The sequence below is a fragment of the Tamandua tetradactyla genome, chromosome 3 (genome assembly GCF_023851605.1).
Source record: "Tamandua tetradactyla isolate mTamTet1 chromosome 3, mTamTet1.pri, whole genome shotgun sequence".
Lineage (NCBI taxonomy): Eukaryota > Metazoa > Chordata > Mammalia > Pilosa > Myrmecophagidae > Tamandua > Tamandua tetradactyla.
Window position 1 is genome coordinate 140,584,127 of NC_135329.1, and position 25,363 is coordinate 140,609,489.

The 25,363-nt window shown below is 43.9% G+C and overlaps 1 protein-coding gene and 1 pseudogene across 2 annotated transcripts in view; one reads left to right on the plus strand and one right to left on the minus strand.

Annotated features, from left to right (window-relative positions):
- ABCB11 (ATP binding cassette subfamily B member 11) overlaps positions 1-21,720 on the minus strand; it is a 151,053-nt gene extending 129,333 nt beyond the window's left edge. For both annotated transcript variants that reach the window (XM_077154074.1, XM_077154073.1), the window contains exon 1: positions 21,530-21,720. The gene's annotated coding sequence lies outside the window, so the exon portion shown is untranslated. The remainder of the gene's footprint in view (positions 1-21,529) is intronic.
- Positions 8,566-22,771, plus strand: LOC143675774 (nascent polypeptide-associated complex subunit alpha-like; annotated as a pseudogene).
- Positions 22,772-25,363: the final 2,592 nt, after the last annotated feature.

Here is a 25,363-nt window from a genome sequence, read left to right on the forward strand (position 1 = left end):
ACAGAGTCAAGAGGTTATCCTGGAGGTTATTCTTATACATCAAGTAGATATCATCTTGTTATTCAAGATGTAATGGGGAGGCTGGAGGGAAATGCCTGAAAATGTAGAGCTGTGTTCCAGTAGCCGTATTTCTTGATGATGATTGTATAATGATATAGCTTTCACAATGTGACTGTGTGATTGTGAAAACCTTGTGTCTGATGCTCCTTTTATCTACATTGTCAACAGATGAGAGGAATATATGAAATAAAAATAAATAATAGGGGGAACAAATGTTAAAATAGATTTAGTTTGAAATGCTAGTGATCAATGAAAGGAATCAGTAAGGGGTATGGCCTGTAAAATTTTTTTTTTCTGTTTGTTATATTTTTCTGTTGTCTTTTTATCACTTTTTCTGAATTGATGCTAATGTTCTAGGAAATGATCATGATATGAATATGCAACTATGTGATGATATTGTGAATTGCTGAGTGTATGTGTTGGGAATGTTTGTTTCTTATAATTTTTTTTAATTAATAAAAATTTTTTTTAAAAAAATCACCCATACCTATGCAGTCAGGCTATTACAACCTTTGTCATCATGCTAGTCTTAACCTCACAAGCATTGTGAACAGATCAGGCTTATTCCCTGAATTGCCAGATGTATTATGTTAGACCATGACTGACCCTGAGATTACTCTCACTACAATACCATTTATCCTCATATCGTCAAACCAAGCAACCTGGTGGGACAACTCCCACTATGTATAGTGCTCCACTTAAAAGTGAAGTTTTGTTCCCTTTTAGATATGGGACATTGTTACAATTCCATAAGCAGCATGGGGTTAGAAGCAGCCAGCTCAAGCCTTCCCCAAACAGATAATTGTTGTTACCAATTAGTCCACTTCCCTTTACAAGATTTTAATTAACTGTAAATGTAATTTTAATTTACTTTCTCTTCTTTTCTTGCCTGTTTCACAATATTGCTGTAACTGGTAATAAGGTAACGATCTATTTGCCGCCACCACCCCCTCATGGTCTCCCCCAACCCATGGTCTTTTTGTCAGTCCCTTATCAGTTTAGTCTCTTTACTGCAGCAGGCAGGCCTGCCCCTCTTTCTGATTTAGCTGTGCTCTCTGTGGAAAATTCCAAAACCCCCTCCCCTAGTCTTCAGGAACTGGTGAAAATCCACACAGGCAAGATAAGATATTCCTGGGGTGGGGGCTCCTCAACAGTCTATAGGCCCTGGGCCATTCTCAACTCCGCCAATTGTTTACCTTGTCTTTAACATGTCGTACAGTCTATAAAAGCTAAGGTTGCCTTTTGTTCGGGGCTCAGACTTTCGAGGTGACTTGGCTGGGCCCCGTGCGCACGAGCTAATAAATCACTTGCTTCCCAAAACTGTGGACCCTTAGTCTCAGCCTGCTCTAGTTTCGCGGAACGTTCCTGGAGGCCTGCAGCCTCAATCCTGGTTTTTGTGCTACATTTCTGGGAGCTTGTCCGGGATCTAAAGGGGGTGACGTTCTCGCCTTCCTTGCCTGCGGCGGCAGTGGCACCCAGACCCGAGACCCAATGGAATCCAGTGCGGGCACCGGGATCTTCCCATCTTGGACTCCTGACCTCCCCAGCCGGGGCCTCATCACCGCCGGAGCGGCGACGAATCCAGGATAGTTTCGGGAACCAAGTGTCAGGAGCACTGCCCATCTGACTGGTAAGCACTCGAGTGCGTCAGGTTATCAGCCCACTCATAGAAGGCCAGGAGCCTGAGTGGAAGGGGGGCCTGATCAACCCCCAAGACTCTCTGAGTACCGGTCTCCATCTGGAGGACCACGGAAAACAGGAGTCTTCAGATTCGGTTTCGGGAAGGTCAGTGCGGGAGGAGTGTTGATTGAATGTGCGTGACTGAGTGAGTGAATGGAAGTCCTGGGCCACAGGAGCCGAGCACCAGGCCGCGAGTGAGTTCGGATTCTGTGAGTCCTTGGAGATCCTCATATGGTTAAGGGTGGGCAACCCCGAAAGGGGGGCCAGCTGGGGGTTTATATCGGACCACCAAAGCCAAGAGGTGCCCAACGTCCCCGCTAGGTGAGCGGCCAGATTGAATGAAGCGTTGAGTTGTCTAAAATCCCTTTGTTGTTTGTCTGTGCACCCCTCCCCCTATCTGTTGGCTCTGCCAATATGGGGGGGAATCTAGTAAGACACCCTTGTGGTGCATGATGTCCAACTTTAAGTAGACTTTTACTAATGATTGGGGAGTCAAACTGACCCCTGGTCAACTCAGGAAATTCTGTAGGCTAGAATGTCCCACTCTTGGGGTAGATTGGCCACCTGTGGTAGTTAGATTCAGTTGTCAACTTGGCCAGGTGAAGGCACCTAGTTCTGTTGGCTGTGGACATGAGCCAATGGTAGGTGAATCTCATCTGTTGCTAATTACATCCGCAGTTGGCTAGGAGGCGTGTCTGCTGCAATGAGTGACGTTTAACTTAATTGGCTTGTGCTTAAATGAGAGAACGCAATGTAGCACAGTCTAAGCAGCTTGGCATTCCTCATCTCAGCACTTGCAGCTCAGCCCGGGCCCTTGGAGATGGAGAAAGAAATCACCCCCGGGAAAGTTGTTGGAACCCAGGGGCCTGGAGAGAAGACCAGCAGAGACCATCCTGTGCCTTCCACGTAAGAAAGAACCTCAGTGGAAAGTTAGCTGCCTTTCCTCTGAAGAACCAACAAAATAAATCCCCTTTTATTAAAAGCCAATCCATCTCTGGTGTGTTGCATTCCGGCAGCTAGCAAACTAGAACAGATTTGGTACCAGAGAGTGGGGTGCTGCTGCCATTTGCAAAAGCCAGATATGTTTGAACGGTGTTTTGGATGGCTAAAGGGAAGATTTTGGAGGAATTGTGAAGAGAATGATGGAGAAGACCTGGAGTGCATGAAGGGACTGTTGGTGTAAATGGAACCACTGCCAATCTTGACAAAGGAGGATACAAAAGGGAGAGACTGGAGTTTGCAGAGTAAGAACCATGGAAGTTCGGGTCTGAAGCCAAGAAACCTCGGCCAGGAAAGTGGACCCACCCATGTACATGGAGAAGGTGAGTTTACCCTGAAGGGCGAGGATGAGCCTCCCCTCTCATTGCAGTGGAAGAGTTGTGCAGCCTCGGACCTTGGAAAAGGCATAGCACGCTCCTTGGGGGACTGGGAGAGCCTGGCTGCCACCATGTGGAGGGGTTGAGCGTGTGCCCCAGAAATGGCAGAGAGCCCAGGGGTGGCCCTGATGCTTGGAGAGAATGGAGCCCAGAGGTGGTCTCCTCGATGTTCCCCGAGGTTGATTTGGAAAGAGGCCAGCCACTGCATAGGCCCTTGGAAGGGGTGGGACTGCCACTTTCTAAAGCCGAAGGATAAATGACTTTCAGACTTTGAAATCCCACGGCGCCTGCCCTGCAGATTTTACATCTGTGTTTCTTTCAATTTCTCCCTGTGGAAATGAAAATCTGTATCCTGTGAATATCCTCCTTTGCATATTGGCACCGTTCTTGTTTTGAGATTCACAGGTCCACAGCCAGAAGAGAATATTTTGCACCTGTTTAAGGTGATGTGAGTAGTTGCCAAGTTGACAAGGGGTGGACATGTGGTAGTTAGATTCAGTTGTCAACTTGGCCAGGTGAAGGCACCTAGTTCTGTTGGCTGTGGACATGAGCCAATGGTAGGTGAATCTCATCTGTTGCTAATTACATCCGCAGTCGGCTAGGAGGCGTGTCTGCTGCAATGAGTGACGTTTAACTTAATTGGCTTGTGCTTAAATGAGAGAACGCAATGTAGCACAGTCTAAGCAGCTTGGCATTCCTCATCTCAGCACTTGCAGCTCAGCCCGGGCCCTTGGAGATGGAGAAAGAAATCACCCCCGGGAAAGTTGTTGGAACCCAGGGGCCTGGAGAGAAGACCAGCAGAGACCATCCTGTGCCTTCCACGTAAGAAAGAACCTCAGTGGAAAGTTAGCTGCCTTTCCTCTGAAGAACCAACAAAATAAATCCCCTTTTATTAAAAGCCAATCCATCTCTGGTGTGTTGCATTCCGGCAGCTAGCAAACTAGAACACCACCTGAGGGAACTTCTGACTTAGAGAAAGTACAAGCAGTTTATGATATAGTGTCAGGGATGCCTGGACACCCAGATCAGTTTCCCTACATCTCCACCTGGCTGGAGGTCGCAAAGAAGAAGCCAGAGTGGATAAGGCTTGCTTTGATGGACATTGCCAGGTGTTTCTGGCCCAGGCATTGGAGGGATCCCACAAGAAGCCAGGCAATAAGTCCCAGGTGCCAGTTTTATCCAGACCACCGGAAGAAGAAAACCCCCTGCCTTACTTTGTGCCACCGACACTCATGGCCCAGCCGAGCTCCTCCGCGGCAACCCCCGACCCCCCCAGCAGCCCAGAGGCATCTCCTGAGGCTCCGCTGAGCCCAGCCACCCCTGGACCCCCTGAGCCGCGGCAGTTGCAGCCCCAGGCGGTTGTAGCTACTCCACCCACAGCCACACCCTTAATGCCTCTGAGAGAGACCCAAGGCCCTCCGTATGTCAAGGCCCAGGGAGACTTTCAGGAAGGGAGAAGACACTTCGTATATATCCCCTTCGCTTCTACTGACTTGCTAAACTGGAAGAATCACACACCGTCCTACACTGAGAGGCCCCAGACGATGATTAACCTGTTCCAGTCCATTATCCAGATCCACCAGCCCACTTGGCCTGACTGCAATCAGCTACTTGTAACTCTTCTCAGCACTGAGGAACATCGGCGTGTGGTAGGGGCGGCACGGAAACACCTGGAGGACAACGCCCCTGATGGCACCCTAGACACAGCCCAATATGCCACCCACAGTTTTCCGGGAGAGGACCCAGAGTGGGACCCAAACACTGATGCAGGGTTGCAGACCCTCCAAAGGTTTCACGAGGCCCTACTCCAGGGCCTCGGGAAAGGAAGCTGAAAGGTCACCAACATGACCAAAATCAAAGAGGTCTTGCAGAAGGCAGATGAGCCTCCGAGCGAATTTCTTGAGCCCCTGATGGAATCCTTCTGCCAGTATACACCATTTGACCCTGAAGCCCCAGAGAACCAAATGCTAATCAATGCTGCTTTTGTAGGGCAGGCAGCCCCTGACATTCGGCGTAAGCTCCAAAAGCTGGATGGGTTTGCAGGCATGAACACAAGTCAACTAATAGAGGTAGCCACAAAGGTATTTGTCAGTTGAGACCAGGTAGAAGCTAAAGAAAGGAAGTGAGAATTCAGAGAAAAAGCTCAAATAATTGCTGCTGCCTTTGAGAAGCGGGATCAAGGGCCCTGATCGAGAAAAATGCGGCAAGCCTGAGAGCCCTTAGGAAAGAATCAGTGTGCTTATTGCAGAGAAGAGGGGCACTGGAAGAACGAGTGTCCCAATAAAACCACCTCAGTAGCAGGTAGAAGGAGGCAGAACATTAGCCCCAAAGACCTTGTCTGGACCCCGACACCATTGCCGTGGTTGCTGATGAACACTCCGATTAGGACAGACCAGGTTCCATATCTTTAGGTCCCCGGGAACCCATGGTCGAAGTGAAATTAGGGGACCAAACAATGAACTTCATGGTGGATAATGGTGCTGAGCACTCTGGAGTGACTCAGCCCCTGGGGAATATTTGCCCATATTCTGGCTGAATGATAGATGTTGTGGGTGCCACAGGTATAATATGAAGACGGCCATTCCTAAAAGCCAGAGTGTGCAGCGTTGGGGGCCACTCTGTGTCCCACCAGTTTCTGTATATGCCTGAATGCCCACTGCCATTGTTGGGGCGAGACCTCCTCAGAAAGCTGCGTGCCCAAATTACCTTTGGCCCTGGAGGAAAAGCCTCACTGAAAATTAATGGCCCATAGAAAATTCTGTTTTTAACTATACCTACACAAGAAGAGTGGCAGCTGCATGAGAAGCCCGAAAATGGAGGGGAAATTTCCCCTAAACTACCATTCCCAGACATACCAAGTGTCTGGGCAGAGCATAACCCACCAGGTTTAGCCAAAAACTGCCCTCCAGTAAAAATTGCTTTGAAACCCATGATACACCCCATGGCAGTGCGACAGTATCCGATCCCTCAAAAGGCTCTCGAAGGGATTCAAAGCCACTTGGTGCGGTTAGAAGCACACCGAATCATCCGACTGTGCAACTCTCCATGGAACACTCCACTGCTGCCCATGAGAAAAGCTCAAACTGGGGAATTCCGCCCCATCCAGGACCTGTGAGCAGTTAATGCAGCCGCAGAAATGATCCATCCTGTGGTTCCAAATCCATACTCTCTCCTCAGCCTGGTCCCAGGGAAAACTAATTGGTTCTCTTGTTTGGACTTAAAAGATGCCTTCTTCTGCATAAACGAATAGCCCCAGTTAGTCCGGAGATATTTGCCTTTGAATGGGAAAGGCCCTCTGAGGGAAACAAAAGGCAATACACCTGGACCCAGCTGCCTCAAGGGTTTAAGGATTCTCCCACTATTTTTGGGCAAGCACTGGGGAAAGACTTACAATCATTCCAAGCCAGAAATTATAATTGTACTGTCCTGCAGTATGTAGATGACCTCCTGCTTGCTGCCGAGTCTCTCGATGACTGTAAGCAAGGGACGGAGCATCTCCTCCATCACTTAGATCAGGCGGGTTACCATGTGTCTCGTAAAAAGGCCCAACTCTGCCAACAGCAGGTCAAATACCTAGGTTTTTACTTGCAACAGGGAACCTGAAGCCTGGAGCCAGAGCGCAAGTGGGTAATTTGTACAATCCCCACACCAACCTCCTGAAAACAAATCAGGGAATTTTTAGGAGCCACCAGGTTCTGCAGAGTCTGGATTCTGAACTATGCACTCTTAGCCAAGCCCCTCTATGAAGCCACTAAGGGGGGGCGATTGGGATCCATTCCAATGGGGAATTGAGCAGGAGTATGCTTTCCAATGTCTAAAAACATTGCTTATGCAAGCCCCAAGTTTAGGCCTCCCAGACTTAGAAAAACCTTTCATCCTGTTTGTCCATGAGCAGGAAGGAATGGCCATTGGGGTTTTAACCCAAACCCTTGGATCGTGGAAAAGGCCTGTTGCCTATCTCTTCAGACAGCTAGACAATGTAGCACTGGGGTGGCCCTCTTGCCTGAGGCTGTTGCAGCCACTGCCCTCCTGGTCCACAAAGCCAGGAAGCTCACATTCGGGCAGAAGCTAACTGTGCTGGTCTCCCATTCAGTCACCAGCCTCATGGAACAAAAAGGGCATCTCTGGCTATCAAATGCAAAGCTCACCAAGTATCAGGCCGCTTTATGTGAAACCCCAACTTACAGCTTGGAGTCTGTCAGACCCTCAACCCGGCCACCCTGCTGCCCATGGGGCCAGGAGCCCCAGAACATGACTGTGCGGAAACTGTAGACAAAGTCTATTCCAGCCGACTTGACCTTAAAGACCAACCATTAAAACATCCTGACATCGAACTGTTCACTGATGGGAGCAGTATGATAAAAGATGGAGTGCGCTATGCAGGATATGCCATTGTTACTTTAGCAGATGTTTTAGAGGCAGAAGCCCTGCCTGTGGGAACATCAGCCCAGAAAGCTGAGCTCATAGCGCTCACTCAGGGTCTACAATTAGCAGCAGGATAGGAGGCTAATATTTATACTGACTCAAAGTATGCATTCACAACCCTACATGTACATGGGGCATTATACAAAGAGCAGGGACTAATGACAGCTGGGGGAAAGCATGTTAAATATGGACCAGAAATTCTAGCTCTGTTGGAAGCTGTATGGGCCCCCACCACTGTAGCAGTTATTCATTGCCGCGGTCATCAAAAAGGCAACTCCTTAATGGCGAGAGGTAACCGAAAAGCAAATTCAGCTGCCAAGCAGGCCGTGCTAGGGCACCTAACGCTTCCCCCAAAGGACAAACTGCTTGTCGCCCCTCTCATCCCCCATCCATTACGGTGCTGGAAGAAAAGACCAACTTACTCAAAGCTGGAAAGCAGCTGGTTATGTAAGGTTATGGGGGATGGTGGATATTACACGATGGATGCATTGTAATTCCTGAAAACTTAGCATGGCCTTTCATACAGCATGTCCATCACCAGACTCACTTCGGGGAAAAAGCTCTTACTGCCAGCCTGAGCGCTCACCTCTACATACCTAGGCTTCCCTCCTGGGTGAAACTAGCATGCAAAAGATGCATTACCTGTCAAAAAAGCAATGCCAAGCAGCCCAGCACAAAACTGGAGAGTCTGAACAACCAGCTGCCTGGCCCCAGCCCATTCGAAAATCTACAGGTGGACTTTACAGAGCTGCCGCGGGCCCAAGGATATCAATACCTTCTGGTGTTTGTCTGCACCTACTCAGGATGGGTAGAAGCATATCCCACACGTTCAGAAACTACACAGGAAGTGGCACAAGCCCTCCTGAAGGACATCATTCCTCGGTATGGGATGCCACTTACCATTGGCTCTGACAACGGCCCTGCTTTTGTGGCTGAAGCCCTTCAAAAGCTGGCAAAAGCATTACAGATAACTTGGAAGCTCCACACTGCTTACTGGCCATAAAGCAGTGGAAAAGTGAAGCGGATGAATCAAACTCTAAAGGGACAATTAAGAAAGATCTGCCAGGAGGTGAAACTGACCTGGGTACAGGCACTCCCTATAGCTTTATTTAGAATCAGGTCTGCCCCAATTAAAAAAACGGGATCCTCTCCCTTTGAATTAATATATGGAAGGTCGCCACCCCTTACTAGGGTTCGACAGGGAAACCTCAGAGAAATTGGAAATCTAAGTCTGAATCAACACCTAGTGCAGCTGGGACGGGTCCTGAACGAGTTAAAAGGGAAAGCATTGGAGGCAGTGTCTGAACCTCTCTGCATCTACCCTCCCATTCATGAATTTGAGCCGGGGGATTTAGTGTGGGTCAAAGACTGGAAAAAGGGCTCCCTCCAGCCCAGAGAGGCCCTTATTGTGCTGTCTTAGCTACCCCTACAGCTGTCGAAGTCGCAGAGATCATTCCATGGATCCACCACTCCCAGGTCAAGACAGCCACGGCAGACAACCCCTGGGAGTGTACTCCTGTCCCTAGACACCCAACCCACGTCATTCTCCGGAAAGCCATCGCGTCCCCTTCCTACGCAACCCGCAACCGGAATTGGCTTACCCATGCACGGCCAAAGCTTGAGGAGCTGCAAACCAGTCTGAGTATCCACTCTCTCCCCTCATAAGTACTCCTAAACTTTCAGCACACTCCCTAAACTCCCCTGTGTTTCCCTAGCCACAGCCCCTAGTATTCCTTCTAGGCTAGACTAATTGTTGGCTTCTGCTCCCAATTGGGCTCTTTGTTCTATTAGTTAGTATCGGTTTAGCAGCGGTAGCCTCCCACACAGCAGCAACCGTTATAAAGGGATATGTATCTTTGTAGGGAAAAAGTGCTGTTTCTTTATAAACCAGTCTGGCATAAGTGCTGCTAAAGTTCGGGAACATAGAAAGCAAGTCTGAAACAGGGACAGAAAACAAACAAACAAAAATTGGACTAACTGGATCCTGCCTCTAGCCAGTCCCCTATTTACCATATTAATCACTGAAGTTTCCTATGTAATCAGAGCCCTCATCAAATTCATTGAAAAGAGTCACAGTATGAATCCTCCTAATAAAAAGGCATGAACCATTAAATATAAGGTGATGCTATAACCCCTCCCTATTAAGTCGGGGTAAGCATTAAAGGGGGGAATGTAGCAGGCAGGCCTCCCCCTCTTTCTGATTTAGCTGTGCTCTCTGTGGAAAATCCCGAAACCCCTCCCCTAGTCTTCAGGAATTGGTGAAAATGCACATAGGCAAGAAAAGATATTCCTGGGGTGGGGGCCCCTCAACAGTCTATAGGCCCTGGGCCATTCTCAACTTAAATCCACCAATTGTTTACCTTGTCTTTAACATATTGTACAGTCTATAAAAGCTAAGGTTGCCTTTTGTTCGGGGCTCAGACTTTCGAGCTGACTCGGCTGGGCCCCGTGCACACGAGCTAATAAATCACTTGCTTCCCAAAACTGCGGCCCCTTGGGGTCCCTTAGTCTCAGCCTGCTTTAGTTTTGTGGAACGTTCCTGGAGGCCTGCGGCCTCAACCCTGGTTTTCACGCTACATCTCCTCTTATTTTATGTTAAACAAATGACTTACAACCCTACTGTAAACTGCTAAGTAGTGCTTACCCCTGCTCTTCAGAGAACTTCTTAACCTCTGCTTCCAATGTCACTATCTCCACCTCCCCTTGTCTAATCCCATTAAAAACCAAACCCTCATGACTGGGGAAGACAGATCTGAGGCTTTCTTGCCTCATGCTCTGTAATAAAACTTTTTCTCTCTTTGAAACCCCAGTGTCATATTCTGGCTTATCTGAACATCAGGCTGCAAATCGAGTTCGGTAATAATCTTGGCAACTCCGGTGGGACCGGGTTCCAACTTCCTGAAGCACTGGAGCCCATCTGGAGGGCGAACATGACAATTGAGCTAAGCGCTTGCTTCAGCCTCTTGGCCTAGAGGCTCCAGAGTCAAGTTTGTTCTGCCCTGCTGGTGCCCCAGTCTCAGCGGCACTTTGATGAGTGAGACTGGGGTGCTTTGGAGCCCCTGGAACTCTGGAGAAATAGTTCCAGGTCCAGACATCTGACTGGGTGAGTAGGTCATCAAGGCAAAAGTATCGGGAAAACAGTGTGGGGTTCAAGGCGCCTGGACCAGAGTTTGAGGCCCTGGGTGACACTTCCAAAACAATCTCCCTTGCTCTGATTTTGTCTTGAGTCTAAAATTTAACATACATATACCTTATCTCTTACAGTCAGATACTTCTTTTGTAGAGTGAAAACCAGGAACAGGCAGCAGGCCTCCAGGAACGTTCTGTGAAGTTAGAACAGGCTGAGACTAAGGATCTGTAGTTTTGGGAAGCAGGTTTTATTTGCTATGGCCATAGGGCTCAGCGAGTAGCCTCTGAAAGTCTGAGCCCCGAACAAAAGGCAACCTTAGCTTTTATAGACTCTTTGACATGTTAAAGACAAGGTAAACAATTGGCTGATTTAAGTTGAGAATGGCCTAAAGCTGAACCATTAAGGGAGGGGTCCCCACCCCAGAATGTCTTCTCTTGCCTACTTGCAGCTTCACCAGTTCCTGAAGGCTAGGGGAGGGGGTTTCTATCCCAGGAATGTGTCTTATCTCGCTTGCCTGCAGTTTTACCCATTCCTGAAGATCAGGAGAGGGGGTTGGGGATTTTTCACAGACAGCACAGCTGAACTAGAAAGAGGGGAAGGCCTGCCTGCTACAATTTAACAGTTTGTAAATATCTTTGCTGGTTTGTAAATATTTTGTCAACTTTACTTAGCGGTCTGTAAATATTTTGCCAGTTTGAAAACTCCTGCCATATTTGAGTTAAATCTGTTATTATAAGTTAATAATATTTGCTAATTATGAAAATGGGAAATGCTAGTAGCATTCAGAAATGCAGCCTGTTGGGTTGTATTGTAAAAAAAAAAAACTGGGAAAGGTTTGTGCATAAGTCTAGGAAAAAGAGTCAAGTAATATTTTTTTTTGTAATATAGTATGGCCATAATATGATTTGGATTTAGAAGAAAATAGCTTGAAAATGGATCTATAGATGCAAATACTATATTAAAAATTAGACTTGTATCATAAAAGGGAATAAAAATGGGATAAATCCCATATGTACAATATTTATGTATTTGTATGAGAATAAGAATTTACAGAAAAGGGTGCAAAATTAAGGCTCAAATGAGTGAGTTTTATATTTCTGTGTCTCTGTTTTTTGTGTCTAACTTTCTACTTGTGTCTGCTTGATATATAATTTCCTACCTCCAGAGGGTAATAACAAATTAATGAATAGAAATTCTAAGGAGAGCTCTATTCAAATTGCTTAGAGATAAATAAGCACACTCCCGGAGTCTCAGAAATTGGTGAAGCCGAGTTTCCTATCCTCCCCTGTGTGTCTTGTCTCCTCCTGTCTTCCCTCTCTCTGTCCTGGATTAGCCTAGCTCCTCTTCTATAGTGATAGCATTTCCCAAATCCCATGGAGATTCAATGGTTTAGCAAAGAATTCCATCTTGTTATTCACTTATGAGGCTGCTTATTCAGACCTTAGACAATTCATTTACAGGACTGCTGGTAAAGGTCCTGTTAAAAAAAAAAAAAAAACTAGATAAACAAAACTATTTGAATAAAAAAAAAAGTTCTCCCAAACTAAAACCACAGCTAAATAAGCTCCAAACAGTCCTTTAGGAACCAGGATTCAGAACATTGATACTTATAATTACTGTAAACAGCCAAAACCGCCCATTAAAGAGGTTTTTTAGTCTTTGTTCTGGTTTGCTAGCTGCCAGAATGCAACACACCAGAGACAGATTGGCTTTTAATAAAAGGGGATTTATTTTGTTGGTTCTTCAGAGGAAAGGCAGCTAACTTTCCACTGAGGCTCTTTTCTTACATGGAAGGCACAGGATGGTCTCTGCTGGTCTTCTCTCCAGGCCCCTGGGTTTCAACAACTTTCCCCGGGGTGACTTCTCCAAAGGCCTGGGCTGAGCTGCAAGTGCTGAGATGAGGAATGCCAAGCTGCTTAGCAGCGCTACGTTGCAATCTCTCATTTAAGCACCAGCCAATTAAGTCAAACATCACTCATTACAGCAGACACCTCCTAGCTGACTGCAGATGTAATTGGCAACAGATGAGGTTCACGTACCAAGGTTCATGTACCATTGGTTTATGTCTGCAGCAACAGGACTAGGTATGCTCACTTGGCCAAGTTGACAACTGAATCTAACTAACACAGTCTTGCAGTGTTATAAAAATGAGATTCCTAGTTTTTCCTTGATAGCTCCATCTTTTATGCCTGTTTTTAGCTGGCAGGATTGAGCCCCTGTTTGGAATACAATGGTCAAGGCTCCCTTTAAGGAAATGAAGCATAGTTTGCTCAACACTTTGGGACTCCCAGTAGCGGCAGCTATGGGGAAAGGCTGGAGACAGAAAAGATGGGGAAGGTGTGGTTTAGGATTATTTCTATCAGACCTAAAGATTAGGGAGAATGTTTTGCATAGTTTGTCCTGTAATTCCCTAATTTTGAAATTATATTTTCCTAATATCTTTGCAATAGTAATCATCAAAGAAAAATTATTAAAACATATTTAGCAAACTCACCGCCCTCCCCCTGTTGATGTGGGACATGACTCCCAGGGGTGTGGGCCTTCCTGGCAACTTGGGACAGAAATCCTAGAATGAGCTGGGACTCAGCACCAAGGGATTGAGAAAACTTTCTCAGCAGAAAGGGGGAAGAGAGAAATGAGACAAAATAAAGTGTCAAAAGGCTGAGAGATTCTAAACAGAGTCAAAAGGTTATCCTGGAGGTTATTCTTAAGCACTAAATAGATATCACCTTTTCAGTTAAGGCATATCAGAGAGGTTGGAAGGAACTGCCTGAAAATGTAGAGCTGTGTTCCAGTAGTCATGCTTCTTGAAAATGATTGTATAATGATTTAGCTTTTCACAATGTGACTGTGTGATTGTGAAAACCTGGTGTCTGATGCTTCTATCTACCTTATGGACAGATGAGTAAAACATATGGATTAAAAATAAATAAATAATAGGGGGAACAAATGTTAAAATAAATCTAGTAGATTGAAATGCTAGTGATCAATGAAAGGGAGGGGTAAGGGGTATGGGATGTATGAATTTTTTTGTTTTCTTTTTATTTCTTTTTCTGAATTGATGCAAATGTTCTAAGAAATGATCATGATGATGAATTTAAAAAAATAAAAAATAAAAATAAACACATTTATAGCCTTGGGATGAAAGCAATTGAAAACCATACAAGAGGATATCTTCACTCAGGAAAGGCTGATCACGTCCAGGGTTTCTCTGTCACAAGGGAAGGCACATGTCAATGTCCGCTAGTCCTAGTCCTTGCAACTGGTTCATTGCTTTCTCTCTCAAAGTATCTATGGGTCCTCTCCTAACTGCTCTGGGGCAAGCTCTGGATTTCATCTTTTAGCTTCTCTCAGCTCTCTCCAGATTTTAGGTCCTTCATGTTCTAGCTTAGCATCTCCCAGGGTAGAGCTGGGATGTCTGAACTTTCTGTACTTTCTTCAAAAGGTCTCCCTCTTATGTGACTCCAGTATTTTATTGAGAATTTTTGCATCTATGTTCATTAGGGAGATTGGTCTTGTAGTTTTCCTTTCTTGTAGCATCTTTACCCAGTTTGGGTATGTATTAAAATGATATTAGCTTCATAAAATGAGTTAGGCAGAGTTCCTTTTTTCCTCAATTTTTTTGGAAAAATTTGAGCAGGATTGGTGTTAGTTCTTCTTGGAATGTTCGATAAAATTCCCCTGTGGGGACATCTTGCCCTGGGCTTTTCTTTGTAGGAAGATTTCAACAAACCAATCCCAAGTAAAGTGATCCAATCAGTCATCAAAAATCTGATTGATGATTGAATCTCTTTACTTGGGATTGGTTTATTGATATCTTCTGTCTCTTCCTGAGTTAGTGTAGCTTGTTTATGTGTTTCTAGGAATTCATCCATTTCATCTAAGTTGCCTAGTTTGTTGGTGTATAGTTGTTCATAGTATCCTCTTATGATTTATTTTATGTCTTCAGAGTCTGTGGTAATGCACCCCTTCTCATTTCTGATTTTATTTGCATCTTCTTTCTTTTTTTCTTTGTCAGTCTTGCTATTGGCTCATCAATTTTATTGATTTTCTCAAAGAACCACCTTTTGGTTTTATGATTCTTTCAATTATTCTTTTGTTCTTCCATTCATTTATCTCTGCTTTAATCTTTGTTATTTCTCTTCTTCTATTTTCTTTGGGGTTACTTTGCTGTTCTTTCTCAAGTTCCTCCAGGTGTGCTGTTACATCCTCGGTTTTTGCTCTTTCTTGTTTTTTAATATGGGCATTTAGGGCAATAAATTTCCCTCTTAGAACAGCCTTTGCTGCATCCCATAAAGTTCTGATAAGTTGCATTCTCATTTTCATTCATCTCCAGATAGCTACTGATTTCTCTAACAATTTCTTCTTTGACCCACTTGTTGTTTAGGAGTGTGTTATTTAATCTCCATATATTTGTGAATGTTCCCGTTCTTTGGTGGTTATTGAGATCCAACTTCATCCCATTGTGATGAAAGAAAGTGCTTTGAATAAATTCAGTGTTTTTAAATTTATAAAGGCCTGTTTCATGCCCCAGCATATGACCTGTACTAGAGAATGTTCCATGAGCACTAGAGAAGAATGTATATCCTTGTGCTTTGGGGTGCAATATCCTACATATGTGTGTTAGGTCTAATTCATATATCAAGTTATTTAACTTCTCTATTTGTTTGTTGATCTTCTATCTGGTTGTCCTATCTACAGAGGAAAGTGGTGTATTGAAGTCTCCTACTATTATTGTTGAAATATCTATTGCTCCCTTCAGTTTTGCCAATGTCTGTCTCATGTACTTCTTGATTGGGAGGATAAACATTTGTGATTGTTATATCTTCTTGGTGAATTGACCCTTTAATTAGTATATACTGTCCTTCTTTGTCTCTTATGATGTCTTTACATTTAAAGTCTATTTTGTCCAATATTAGTATAACTACTCCTGCTTTCTTTTGGTTACAAGCTGCATGGAAAATCTTTTTCCATCCTTTCACTTTCAATCTATTTGTACCCTTGTGTCTAAGATGAGTCTCTTGTAAGCAGCATATAGCTAGATTATGTTTCTCAATCCATTCTGCCAATCTGTATCTTTTAATTGGTAAATTTAGTCCAGTAACATTCAAAGTTATCACTGAAAAGGCGTTTCTTGATTCTACCATCTTATCTTTTTTATTTTATTTGTCAGACCTATATATTCTTTTCCCTCTTTCTCTGTATTCTTTAAATTACCATTAGTGGTACTCTTCAATTCTGTGCCCTCCACCAGACCTCCCTCGCCTGTCTTTTTTTTTCAGTTGGCAGAACTCCTTTTAGTATTTCTTGTAGTTGCAGTCTCTTGTTGACAGACTCTTTTAGGATTTCTTTGTCTGTGAAAACTTTAATCTCTCCCTCACATTTGAAGGACAATTTGGCTGGATACAGAGTTCTTGGCTGGGAGTCTTTCTCTTTCAGGATCGTGAATTATCATACCACTGCCTTCTCGCCTCCAGGGTGCTAGTTGAGTAGTCTGAACTCAGTCTTATGTGGTTTCCCTTGTATGTAGTAGATTGTTTTTCTCTTGCTGCTTTCAGGATTTTCAACTTCTCTTCAACATTTGACAGACTGATTAGTATGTGCCTTGGGGAAGGCCTATCTGAATTTATTCTGTTTGGCATTCATCGGACTTCTTTGACTTATAATTCATGTCCTCTATGAGGGTTGGGAAGTTTTCCCCTGTTATATCCTCAACTACTCTTCCTAGCCTTTTACTCCTCGCTTCTCCTTCTGGGACACCAATGATTCTTATATTTGTGTGCTTTGTTTTGTCTATCATTTCCCTGAGATCCAATTCAATTTTTTTCCATCTTTTTTGCCATTTGCTGTTTTGAGTCTTCAAAGTCAGTTATCCTGTCCTCTACATCACTTATTCTTTCTTCTGTCTCTTCAAATCTGGTGTTGTGTGCCTCTAGTATGTTTTTCGTTTAGTCAATAGAGTCTTTAATCTCTGTGATATCTGCTACTTTTTTATTTATTCTTTCAAATTCTTCTTTATGCTCTGCTACTGTCTTCTTAATCTCCTTTATGTCATTTGCTATCCCACTTATTTTATTAAGTAGAGTTGTGTGAACATCTTTGATTAGTTGTTCCCAAGTTTGTGTCTCCTCTGGTGTTTTAATTTGGTCATTAGGCAGGGCTATATCTGTCTTCATTGTGATATGCTTGGTGATCTTCTGCTGTCTTCATGGCATGTAAATATCTTGATTGATTTACTTTGGGAGTTGATTTCTTTCAGTAGTCTGAGGCCTTGTGTTTGCAGGATGGTTGTACAGCAGGGAGCAGGGTACGGGGTGGGAACTAAATGTGGTGATTTGTTTCAGGGAAGGTATAGGTGTAGGTTGGCAGTGTTACACTGATGCTTGTGAATGTGGGTGCCCAGAGCCAGGGAGGATGTAGCTATGCGGGTGCACTGGTCTGGTGGGTATAACCCTGGTATGTGCTGATCTAAAGCACAGGGCCCTTTGCGCACATGCATAGAGCTGTGGCTGCAAATCAGCATTATGTCTTCATGGATTGGGGGCAGATGTGACCCAGCTGCGCAGGTCAGCACTTTCTCAGAGCTGGGGAGTGTGGCCGAGGGCCATGCCCATGCATGGTTCTAGAGTTGCTGAAAACTGAAGTTTCCAGAGCTGAATGATGCAATTGGGGGCCCATGTGCATGCATAGGTCTAGGAGTGCCATAAACTGATGCACAGAGCTTGGGGGAAAGAGGGGGCAGTGAGGCTGTGCGACACTATAGGCAGGTGGGTGGGGATAGCCAGGGTATGGAGGTTAGTGCCCTCAGCCTTTACGCACTGGCAACAGCCTGCAAGGAACAGAGATGGGGAGGTAGTGCTCAGGAGGGGTGCAGGAGAGATGGGTTGGGCTGCACTAGGGTGGGGCTACCTGGAGTGTGAGGAATGGGAGCTGGTGATGGGGTTCGGGTGCATGAGGTGTGGGGTGAGTTGCCAGTCACAGGGCTGCACTGGGGAGAGTAGCGTGCCCAAGGAACATGGCCTGGCTTACTTCCTAGAACTTGGTTCCCATCCATGCTCTCCCACAGGCTCTGTGCCGCCACACCTCCACGCCAGGCTCCAGCTTTCTGCCTCTCAGTTCCTCAGCCTCTGCAACCAGGGCTGCCTTGTGTGGTATAGAAGACTGTCCCAGGTCTGCTGCACTCCCGAATTGCCACCTCAGTCACCCTCCTGTCCCTTCTTTGACTTTTCCATGGAGCAGGGCTAATCTTGAGCTATTCTGTTCGACCATCTTCCCGGAAGTCTCCACAATTTTGTACATTTTGAATCAAACCCTATAGTATATCTTTTTATTTCAAACTGTCACAAAAGATTTGTTCTTTCCTCTTATAAAAAGAGAGATGCTAGGAATAGTTAAATTCATTTAATATGTTAGGAATTGCATAGGAAATGTTGTCAAATTAATTTTCTAACTTCTGATAGTTGAATTTGTATTGATTTAAAAACATTCATATGACCTAGTTTTTCTGTAGCACATCATCTAACTCAACCTTTCTGGATAGAACATTTAAACAATCCAAGCACAGGGAGCCCAGAATAAGAATGAGAGCCTTTAATCCTGAATAACTTAATGTAACGCCTGGTACATCCTCGAGTATATTAAGCAGATAATCAAAAAGTATTGACAAAGGGTGGTGCAAAGTTGACTCAGTGGCAGAATTCTTGCCTGCCATACCAGAGACCTGGGTTCATTTCCTGGAGCCTGCCTATGCCAAAAAAAAAAAAAAAAAAAAAAAAAAAAAAAAAATTATTGGCAAAGTCCCTTGAGGGAGGGAAGAATTAGGGAACTATTAAACTTTACCACCAGGGAAATCTTGGATAGTGTGTCAAACATTAGGGATACCCAAATCAAAAGGCCAAGCCCTTGATCTTGAGGCTTGCTCTTGTGAAGCTTATGCATGTAGCAGAGAAGCTTAGCCTACCTATAGGTATGCCTAAGAGTCAGCTCCAGAAGGCTACTTTTGTTGCTCAGATGGGGCCTCTTTCTGTCCAAGCCCAACTCTTCAGGTAATACCATCCCCCTCCTCTCTACATGGACACGACATCCAGGGATGAAAGGATCCCTGGTGGCATGGGAGATGACCCCCAGGGATGAGTGTGGCCCTGGCACCATGGGATCAACAATATCATCCTGACCAAAAGGGGTGACAGAAGTATAACAAATAAGATATCGGTGGCTTAAAGAGTTCAAACAGAGTCGAGAGGTTACACTGGAGTCACTCTTATGCATGCTCCAGTTAGATATTGCTACCTATCATAACTTGTCAAGCCCCAATTAAAAGTATGCCTGTCAACCCTAAAAAATACCTAGGGCATTATATAAGATTCTACAAATGTTCCATGCACTAGGGTAACTCTCCAAAACCTACAACCTCCAGATGGGTCCCTCCAGATAAGTCCTGAAATGCAGAGGGGCCAGCCCTTCCAGAACATCAGCTATTTCCATCTCCCTACCTCATATTATTGACAGCCCCTTCCAATATGGAAAAGTTAGAATGAACATAATCCAAATACCCCTAAAGAGTTGGAGAAATATCAACGTAATGTTGGAATTATATAGAGAAGTTCGGGTTTAACAAATGAATATGAGGGCTGAATCTTTATACTGATATTTCTTTTATCCTTCTTACAAGCAGCTAGAAATAAAAACCTAGAGTCCGGTAATTGTCACCCATACCAAACTCTGAAATCTGTTCTACCACTAATTGCTGTGATGTATTTGAAATGTATTGCTTTTATGGATATATGTTCTTTAAAGAGAAGGAAGAGGAAAACAGAGAAGATAGGATTTAACAAATGAGTATAATTGCTGAATCACTATATTGACATTTCTGTTATTCTCCAGTGCCTTGAGTAGCTAGAAGAAAAAACAAAAAATCACGGAACTATAACCCATAGCAAACTTTAAAATCTGTTCTATAACTATTTGTTAAAATGTACTTGGAAATTTATTGCTTTTTTGTATATATGTTATATTTCACCAAAAAAAGTTTTAAAAAATTAAAAAAAATGCAATTAAAGAGTTGCATAAAAAAAGTTCATATAAATATTTAAAGATTATATGAAATGCTTAAAAATGTAACAATGTTCTCACTGTATATATTATGTCCTAATACTGATCTGCATGAAATTAGACAACAGTATCATGTTATTAGTCATAGTTTTAGCTATTTATAAAATGTTGTATGCTGCAGCAACAGATTTTCTTGTCAGTTACCTTGTTTTACTCTGCTTCTCTAAAAGTGCATACAATCTGCTACAAGTCAGTGCTTCATCAACAAAATGAAACTTCAGAAGAAAAGCAAGGCAAATATATAAACTATGTTCTCCCTGTTAATTAGCATAACCCTGGTAAAAATGTAAATGTGAGATAGGAAAAACCTTTTGTTATGGTCTGTAGTAAATAACCATAATATAAGTTAATTGTCAATTTTTAAAAAAATTCTGGAAATAGTTTCATTTGGAAAATATTCATAAGAGAATTAGAGCCTAGACTATAAATAAGCCCTTGTAGCAGTCATATTTGTTCCTGGGCTTTCATTGTTATCTCTAAATTCTGAGATCCTTTGCTCTTTGTGTGTAGCTTAGTAGCTTCCTAGAACACCATTTGACACCTGAGACTCAGAGTTGGAATTCTCCAGCTCTAAAGGTGCTAAAGAAGCACATTAATACTAAAAAGACAGCCCCATACAGCAATTGTTACATCCTCTCTAAAGTTTTAAATGGTTGTGCCCAACCATCTCACCAAATGGTGTCCATCATCTAGAATGGCAGAAGCATGAAAAGAACAAAAACAACCAACCCCTCGATATCTGTAACCTAGAGTTAATCCAGAGCTGTCTAGAGCAGCAGATGGAACTGGGTGTGGGGCTAATGCCTTCAAAAGGGGTGAATTGATAAATAAAATCCAGTAAGCTTAACACGGAGGCACTTTTGCTAAGCCGCACATCAGCAAAACCAAAAGACCCAAACTAGTTTCTGCTTCTTATAAATGCCCAGTTTGCCCAGAAAACCAAACTTAAATACAGCCATCAGTTATCGCTAGCTAACTTGCTTCCCACCTTGTAAGACACCCCTAAGTGAAATGGAAACTTAATTCAGCCAATGAGAATATTTCCTCATATGCTTCTGCATTCACCCTATATGAGTTTCTCCCTTCAGTGGCTTTGGTGGAGCGCCCTCCTCTTTCTGAATAGGATACTGCCCGAGTCATGAATCGCTCAATAAAGCTATGAGATCCTAATTGGCATGAAGTTTTTCTTTTATCAGTTCCCCCTAACCATGCACTCCAAGCTCATATTTTTCAGTCTCTATACTGAAAATTGGGAGAAGAAATGAACATGGAATAGGAGAAAAGATTAAGTTGGCATAGTTCTGTGTTGAACCAGTACCAGCCTTCTGGAAGAGGGTTTGTGATTATCAGCACAAACAAGATAGTGTTTTCATAAAATTACTAAAAAAGAAGTTCCCTCACATTTTTACTTTTGGCAGTTTATTCAATCCATTCACCTATTCACACTATGTATTCATATATACCACTGCCACACACACACACACACACACATTCTTAAGAGAATTACTGAATAAAATTCTATTGCCATAAACAAGACAGCAGTCACGAGTCATCTGTATTGTATATATAATGAAATTTTTAATTCATGTTGCAAATTTATATACAAGCATAGCGGTGTTGTTGATCACACGACAAGAGGTGAGCCTTTAATAAATCAGAAGCAAAATGATCCACAAAGTGAGACTTATAGGGAAATAGGGAATGGACTGCCTTCAATGAACGCTGTAGATAATTAAAAGTCACTTACCTGTGGACCTGAATTCCTAGAATTGAAGCTAGAAGCAACGATGGACTCCACTGTGGAGACTCAAGAGATTTACAATCACTTCCAACTTCAGTTTATATCCCTATAAAGCACTGAATAGAATTCAAGCTTTTTAGAGAATTTATCTGCTTGCTCAAAGGTCAATGTCCGGAAGGCTAGCCTAAGCACAGTTCAGTGACATGGCAGGAACGGTGCTCAAAGCATAGCCCCAAACCCAGAGTGGACTTGGGAAACCTGCTGAGGGTGTCAACAGACTTTGGAAAGTGCTGATTCACCTGGGCAGGAGAGGGGCCACCCCAGAGGAGGGCCCCGGCAAGAGCACTGCGTCTCCCCGCACGCCCTAGTCTTTGTACAGGTACCTCTCTTGAAATGTTATTTAAAAAATCACAAAACAAGAAAATACATTTAAATTGCTTTCCTCAATTTAAAAGATTACTCGTGGAAAAATCCTTAGGTGGCAGACCCCTGATGTTTCTGACTCAACTCCAGAGTTTCCCTGGGGACTTTTTTTAAAAATATGCCTGAAACCCTCCGGGCCGGGCGTCCCTCTGCTGTGAGCGGGTCATGCTCGCCCGCTCTTTCCTCCGCACAGGGGGTCCGGTGAAGCTGCAGAAACTGTCCCTGCCGCCGAGCTGGAATTGTCGCAGCTCCAGGGCTGGAGAAGACTCTTACAGGGATGAATCAGTACCAGAGCTGGAGGAGCAGGATTCTAGATAAGCAACCGCACAGCAGGCTCCGCTGGCACCAACAGCTGAAACTAATGAAGAACCAGTCAGTAAAGTCAGAGTGGAAGTGAAAAGAAGGCAGGAAGGCTATGTCCAAACTGGGTCTTTGGCAGGTCACTGGAGTTTAACTAGTCACTATTCGGAAATCTAAGTATTGCCTCTTTGTCATCACAAGTCAGATGTCTACAGAAGCCCAGCTTCGGATACCTACATAGTTTGGGGGGAAGCCAAGTTTAAGAATTTATATCAACAAGCACAACTAGCAACTGCGGATAAATTCAAAGTACAAGGTGAAGCTGTCTCCAACATTCAGGAAAACACACAGACTCCAGCTGTACAAGAGGAGCGTGAAGAGGAGGAGGTGGATGAAACAGGTGTGGAAGTTAGGGACGTGGATTTGGTCATGTCACAAGCAAATGTGTCGAGAGCTGAGGCAGTCCGAGCCCTGAAGAACAACAGTAACGATAGTGTAAATGCTATTATGGAATTAACACTGTGACCATCTGAAAATCAGGATTTTTTTTTTTCGGTGTTTCAAAAAAGTAAGCTACAGCTTGTTTTGAAATTTGTACTCTTTCTATCATTAATAAAATTATGATTTCTTGTGGATGAAAAAAATATATATATATATGCCTGAAACAGCCTTTTACGCAAAACCCTGAGTACACAGGTGACACTTGCACCCTGGCCTGAACCTCAGGCTCTGGTCACAGGTGCTCTCTATGTGAGTACAGATTAATGATATTTAAACAATTTAAATTTGTAGAAACCCAAGTTGGATAAATGCTGTGCTGGTTTAAAAGGATGTCTGGACCCTAGAAAAGCATGTTTTAATCAAAATCCCGTTTCATAAAGGCAGAATAATCCCTATTCAAAGGCCCAGAAAAATTCTGAACCTCCAGAAAAGGAGACCCCAGAGAATAGCGCCCTGTGTGAGGATTTAACCAAATGTGAAACCAGTCAGCCATTCCAGAGAAAGTCAGGATCAGACACAGGGTTATCCAGGAGGGATCTGTGGAAACTCCTTATGTCTGATGGACACAATCCAAGGCTACTGTATAGAAAGCCAACAAGAGTGCTGTGGGACCTGTATAAACAGCCGCTGCCAGTCTGGACTTGGGGGTTCAGAGAAGGGACACATTGGAGGAAAAATAACTTCAGAGGCAAAACCATGGAGGCTGAAATCTGAAGTTAAGAAGCCTCGGACCAGGAGAGCGGACCCACCCAAGCTGGTGGCGAGGGTGAGTTTGCCCCAAAGGCAGAGAATGGGCCTTCCACCTGGTTGCAGTGGAAGAGTCATGCCGCCTCAGGCCTTGGAGAGGGTGAAGCACATTCCTGGGGGTTTCGGGAGAGCCACCACATGGAGGGGTTGAGTGTGTACCCCAGAGATGGCAGAGAGCCCGGGTGCGGCCCCGATGCTTGGAGAGGGTGGAGCCGAGAAAAAGGTGCTCTCCCCAGTGTCCCCCAAGGTTGCATTCGAAGAGAGGCAGGCCTCTCTGTAGGCTTTTGGGAAGGGTGGGACTGCAGCTTTCAAAAGCCCTGAAAATAAATGATTCTCAGACTTGGAAATCAAATGGACTTTGCCCTGAGATTTAAAAACTGTTTGGGTCCTGTGACCCCTGTATTTCTTCCTCCCTATGGAAATGTGTATATGAATCCTATGAATGTTCCTCCTTTGCATGTTGGCAGCAAATAACTTGTGATGAGTTTTCAAAGGTCCAGAGCAATGGAGAAAATTTTATTTTAGGACTGCCCATGCATTTAACTAACTTTGATGAGGCTTTGTACTGATTTTAATCTTGTATTAATCTTGTATTTGAAATGTTACTGGAATGGTTTAAGGTTCTCTGATATTGTTATGAAACTAATGTATTTTGTATATGGGGAAAACGTGTCTTTTTTAGGGTCCAGAGGGTGTAATGTGCTGGTTTGAAAGGATGTCTGGACCCTAGAAAAGCATGTTTTAATCAAAATCCCATTTCATCAAGACAATAATCCCTATTCAATACTGTATGTTTGAAACTGTAATCAGATCCTCTCCCTGGATGATGTGATTTGGTCAAGAGTGGTTGTTAAACTGGATTAGGGGATGACATGCCTCCACCCATTTAGGTGAGTCTTGAAAAGTTTCTGGAGTCCTATAAAAGAGGAAACATTTTGGAGAAAGAGAGAGATTCAGAGACAGCAGAGCAGAATGACATAGCCATGAGAAGCAGAGTCCACCAGCCAGCAACCTTGGAGATGAAGAAGAAAAACACCTCCTGGGGAGCTTCATGAAATAGGAAGTCAGGAGAAGAAGGTAGCAGATGATGCCATGTTAGCCATGTGCCCTTCCAGATGAGAGAGGAACCCTGACCGTGTTCACCATGTGCCTTTCCAGATGAGAGAGAAACTCTGTGTTTGCCATGTGCCTTCTTACCTGAGAGAAACCCTGAACTTCAAACCAAGGTATCTTTCCCTGGATGCCTTTGATTGGACATTTCTATAAACTTGTTGTAATTGGGGCATTTATTATTGAAGCGCCTTGGAGCTTACCCCAATTCCAAAGTTTTCTTGATATTGAAGGTGGATCTAACCAAAATGCACCCATTTGATATGCACAGTAGCTTAAATTTTAATCTATAAGTGACCTATACCTCATTATAATACTAAAATCACTCCCATCATCCACTATTTTCTCCCAGGGAGCTTCATGAAAATAGGAAGTCAGGAGAAGAAGGTAGCAGGTGATGCCATGTTTACCATGTGCCCTTCCAGATGAGAGAAACCCTGAAGTTCATCAGCTTTCTCAAACCAAGGTATCTTTCCCTGGATGCCTTTGATTGGACATTTCTATAGACTTGTTGTAATTGAGACATTTTGTCAGCCTTAGAACTGTAAATTAAATTCCCCATGTTAAAAGCCATTCTGTTTCTGGTATATTACATTCCGGCAGCTAGCAAACTAGAACAAATGCACACAGATATCACACATCTCCCTACCTGTTCTTAATCGTTCCATTTTTCTCAAAAGGCTCTTATTTGCTTGCTCTCACTGGTGCTCTCTCTCTCTCTCCCTGAGTCTCCCCTTTCCTGACGGCACCTCATATGGC